The sequence below is a fragment of the Pinus tabuliformis genome, chromosome 4_1, assembly GCF_031772625.1.
Source record: "Pinus tabuliformis cultivar Carrire ecotype Pingquan chromosome 4_1, CPIR1, whole genome shotgun sequence".
NCBI lineage: Eukaryota > Viridiplantae > Streptophyta > Pinopsida > Pinales > Pinaceae > Pinus > Pinus tabuliformis.
In genome coordinates, this window is record NC_142303.1 from 56193720 (window position 1) to 56199212 (window position 5493).

At 30.8% G+C, this 5493-nt stretch overlaps 1 pseudogene; it reads right to left on the reverse strand.

The window, feature by feature from the left end:
- Nucleotides 1-3831: 3831 nt before the first annotated feature.
- On the reverse strand, nt 3832-5284 carry LOC149174130 (transcription factor WER pseudogene; annotated as a pseudogene).
- Nucleotides 5285-5493: the final 209 nt, after the last annotated feature.

Consider the following 5493-nt stretch of genomic DNA (forward strand, 5'->3'; position numbering starts at 1 on the left):
ATTTAACATTATGGTAATATGTTAGTTTTAGTGTTTTATATATGTATTAGAAGTAGTATAGGATAATGTATATTAATTAGTTTCTATATTAATATGTAATATATTATATTATTTAAATTAATTCATATATATTATTTAATTAATAAATTTTAAACTAATCATATTAATTAATTTATAACAGTTAATTAATTTGATTAATTATCATTTAGATATCAGTTAATTAGATTAATAAATAGTTCATTAAAAATTAGTTTAATTCATAAATTAACAATTAATTAGAATTTTAATTTAGGATTTAATTTTTAATGATAATTTTGAGTTTTTTTAGCCCAGCAACAAAATTTCCAGATTCATGTCAGATTTGACTCCTCAACTTTGGAAGCTCATAGATTGAGTTATACTTGGCCAAATGAGGCCCAGGACGGCTCATTGGAAAGATAAAATCAAGGAGAACATTTTGGAGGAGGTTTCACCAACAGATTTACTCATTTATTGGGGCAAAAATCAGGCAGAAGATCAGGCTTCGAATTTTGAAAAACAAAATCAATTTTCTGAGTTATTTGCTTCAATTTCATTTATCCAAAGCCTCTTCTAATTGCAGATCCATTGGCCAATGATATCCTTTGCCAATCAAATCATTCCAAGCATCAATACATAGCTTATATTTTATTATTTATTTAAATAGAATTTGATTGGGTTTGATTTAATTGCCAGAAATGATATTTTGATTGCATTTTAATTTATTTTGATTTCTTTTGTAGGAAAACAGTGGAAAAGATATGGAGAAAAGGAGCTCAAGCAATAAGAATGCTACAACAATTAAAGATTGGAATTATGAGCAATTAAAATTGGATTTAGCAGATTTCTCTTGAACAAACTCTCCTCTCCAAAAATTCTTTTACAAATATTATAAATAACAGATTGCAGAATGGAACAAGGGGCTGCTCTCCTCTGCAATTTTAGACTCCATGAAAGCACTATTGTAATTGGAATTTAGAGTTGTAGGAGGGAGGAGTGAAAAATCTCAGATCTGGGGATTATTGATGATTTTCCCTTTGTATATTGAATTATGCATGAAGAACAAAGCTTGCACTATTGTGGCTCTAGTTTTGAAGGCAGAAATTCAAGCAATGTAAAGGGCTGTTGGAGACCAAGGACAGAGAAATGGATGCAATAAATTGGTATTTCTAATACTACTGTTTTAAATATCAGTTTCATTTTTATGGTAACATGAATGTTTCATTTTATTCATGCTTGTGCATTATTGTCAATATGGGTAGTTTGTCTCAATGTTGTTATCATGTATCTCTGTTCTTATGAATTAATTTCTGATTCTGAGTAACTATTTACTCAGAAATCTGCCTTATTAAAACTGATTTATTGAGTGGTAATATGTTGTGAACTATTTCCACATATTATTGTTTAGTTATTGGATTTGCTGATTTGATAATCAATATCATTTATGTGAACTACTTCCTGAGTGTTGTTGATTTATTATTTCAGTTAAGAGGTCTCAATAGGATGTGTTTTGATATCCATAATATCAGTTAATTGAACTACTTCATTGACTTGGTATTCATTATAAACAAGACATATCTAAATCCCAATACTTTAATTATCTTGCTCTTAGTTGGGTTAGATCCATATCTGCCTAATTAAGATACGATTTAGATTAGTTTCTTTTGCTTGCATCATAGAATAAGCTTGCATTTAGAGTAAATTATACATTCTTTTAAGTCCTCTCCTCAAAGAGGCAAAACTTTAGTTGTGGCTTGGCTGAACCCAAATCAGCTTAAGGGTCATTCTCTTGCCTGATCAGCAAGAAGAAGTGATCTGATGTCCCTGTCTATTGGTAGTTAAGGATACATTATAAACCAATAGCAATAGGGAGAAGGTAACTGGACCTAGATGAACAGTTGGAGCCACCACACCAAACGGAAAAGGAGCTGCTTTTAAGGTCCGGACCGGGTGGTTATCCCCCAATGTTGTTGCAGCGATTTTCGAGGCATCAACACATCTACAAAACCAATTGGTTCAAGTGATAAATCTGATCCTACTATGTTATAGATGTAATAAATGTGAAAGTGATATTTAAGAAAATATTATTTCTTTAAGGGAGAACTTCATCTCGGATACGGTGAAGTTGCTGGTAAAATGCAACTCTTTCTCTGTAATGGAAGTAATTTCTGACAATTTAATTTCTTCTGTATTTCCTTAGTTTCTTTTAAAAATATTTAAGTGGTCTTTGAGATTAACGCACTTTGTTTTAATTGGTTTTTGAGATTATCACACTTTTATTCTGTCAATACTTTCGAGGTTGTAATTGGTAGTCTGTCAAAGTAAAAACAAAAGGCACTACATTAACACTAAATATACGACATTAACAATGAAATTGAATTGTGAGATTTCATTATCAATGTCAAGAACGGACAAGTGTGTCATTGTGTTGCTTGGATAAAACGAGTATCTCACCCATAACCCATAATACCAACAATTCTTACAAAATGTGTAATCAATTAATTTTTAACTAATATAATATAATATCAATAATTTGGTTGTATATTCTCGAAATAATAAAGATTGTTAAATTTATTTTTTTTATTTTTCATAAACATACCATCAATTCTTACATAATATTTAATTTATATATATTGGTTAAGTATTCAATAAAAGTTGATGAGATGTTTGCCGTATTGAAGTAATGAAAAATAAAATACTCATTGAATAAATAAACTCTAAAAATATAATACATCATTATTTTATCAAACTCATCTCCTTTTTCCTTTGACACCTTGGCCGAATCTCAACCAAGCCCTATCATAAACCTGTCAGGGAAAGATGTGATAAAAAGTGAACACATGTTTAATGTTGGAAATATTAAAACTATTTAATTTGTATTCAAGTCTTAGCATGGATGCTTATCCTATTCTAGATTGGTGTTATTAAATTCGGTTCTGCCTTTTAAATTATAAATTGGTTTTGTTTTTAAATTATTATTGTTTTAAACATCCACATTTCCATATATTGTGTGGAGTATGTTTGGAATTGATTTTGAGCTTTATGAAGTGATAATTGCTAGTACACTAGTATCATTACACAATAAGATCTAAATTGATTTAACTAATCAAAATATAGAAGAAGAAAAAAAAATTAAAATAATTAAATTAGTTTATAATATAAACATTAAATAACATAATTTAATTTTTTGGTAAATTTAAATTTAATGTCAACCTCAATTTATTTTAAATAAGTTATTCAATTCGTATTGAATAAGTTATTAGATAACATAAATATTTTAACATATATTTAATAATTTGATATTAATATAATATTTTAAATAAGTTATTCAATTCGTATTGAATAAGTTATTAGATAACATAAATATTTTAACATATATTTAACAATTTGATATTAATATAATATTTTTTTGTATTTCACTTCCCTGAAAACATAGATCAAGATGTTACTGGAAGTTAATCATCATATACAATTAAATTCTGCAGATCATATACAATTAACTTCTGTACAACATTCAGAGCTCTTCACATCCAACTCCGAACCAAACCAAAAATATAGGTTCTTAAAATCAGCGGAACACTCATAACTTCCTACTTCCTCGTCTCACAAAACATCAATACATCAATAGGTGATGAAACCAAAATATGTTGCACTCCAAATTGAGAACCTGCTCTCCATGGAAACATACAGAGACAATTATGCTGTTAACATCTTATTCTAATTTCAGACTGGAGCTCTCAATCCCTCTTCATTTTCGTGTTCATCCGAATTTGCCCAGTCATCCTTTGAATACAGTGCCAATATGGATGCGGATCAATATGGACAGGGAATAAAATTGAAGAAATCTGCAAACTCGTCATCCATAGTATCTGTGGGGACAACTTCAGGGAAGGGCAAATCTTGACAGAAATTTACAGTATCAAAGGTACAAGAATATGGATGGCCATTTTCCTCATTATAACTAAGTGGCTTATCAACATTAGAGTCATCAATATGCAGGAAACTCGAATTGGCCCATGATGAAGGAACTATAAAATTCAACTGCAACTGATTCCACAACTTCACCTCTGCCGATACAGTACCTGCATCTAAACAGGAGCTTGGATTTTGTTTCGTGGGACACATTAAGTTTTCGGATTCAATAAAATTGGAAAATGTCGATCCCTTGTTCAACTCTTGAGCAATAACTTCGTGTCTTTCACTCAACTGATTGGTGTTTAATGTTTGTGTCAAATTGACAGCCGCTTCCTTAACATTTGGCTCTGTCGGTCTAACGGACTTCAATCTGTCAATGTTGGCTTTCTTGTTCAAACGAGTATTCCAGTAGTTCTTGATTTCGTTATCAGTTCTGCCCGGTATACGCCCCGCAATTAATGACCACCTGCCATTACAACGGTTCAATATGGATCAAAAATATATCTGAAACAACATTATCTACTAGAAAATCGATATTTCCTTACCGGTTTCCCAGCAATTTGTGAAGTCTGATTATAAGGTCTTCTTCATCCGGTGAAATGTTACCATGTTTGATGTTTGGCCGAAGATAATTCATCCAACGAAGCCTGCAACTCTTTCCACAACGCTTCAGACCTGTACGCAGTCATGTTATTAATGTTCAGGGAACACCAATACATGCACTATTCACTGTTTTTTTAATGGTTAGGGGAATTGGTAATTGGGTCTGCTTGATATTGATGACAATATAGGGTGATTTTTATAATATTTAATTGTTTACTCATCCCCTTTGATTCTTAGTGTGATCATTATAACATCTCATTGTTGACTTACACCTTTTTGCAAATATAGATAAATGGAAGGATTTTAATTTACTGAATCAATTCTTATACCTACCATTATAACCCGTACTTACACACCTTTCACAGATACAGGACAGGTAAATAGAGAGATTTTAATTTGAAATTTCTTAGCAAATAAGACTTCATTGTAAGAACAATCGCCCATTAAAATAACCCAAGAAATCCATTCACTATATATTATTATAATAACTATGTTAATAACTCATGCACTATAAGTATATATGGTTATAATAGCTAAGAGATAAATGATTTATGTTATTAGATCTACACTAATATATAAAATATAAAATGCAGATTTGTCCAGAATGCTTACCTGCATTTTTGGCTAGAGCAGACCAGCTTCCTTCACCATGAGTTTCTATGAATTGGATCAAGCGAAGATCTTCATCTTCTGTCCAGGGGCCTTTATTTACACCATCTTTTGCATTATAACATGGCTTGCGTCCCATTATGGCCAAGGTAGAGCCTAGAACCAGGTGTGCTAACATATGTCTGCTTCTGCTAAAGCCCAGCATATGAATTTATACTCTAAGATGGAACTGAAATAAAATAACAATTAAATAATATTAATGTTCAGTGTGCCCAGCTCAATGAGCACTGTAAACGTACACGAAAAATAGGTAAATAGTGATTTTCCAGTAAATGTAATAAAGGACAG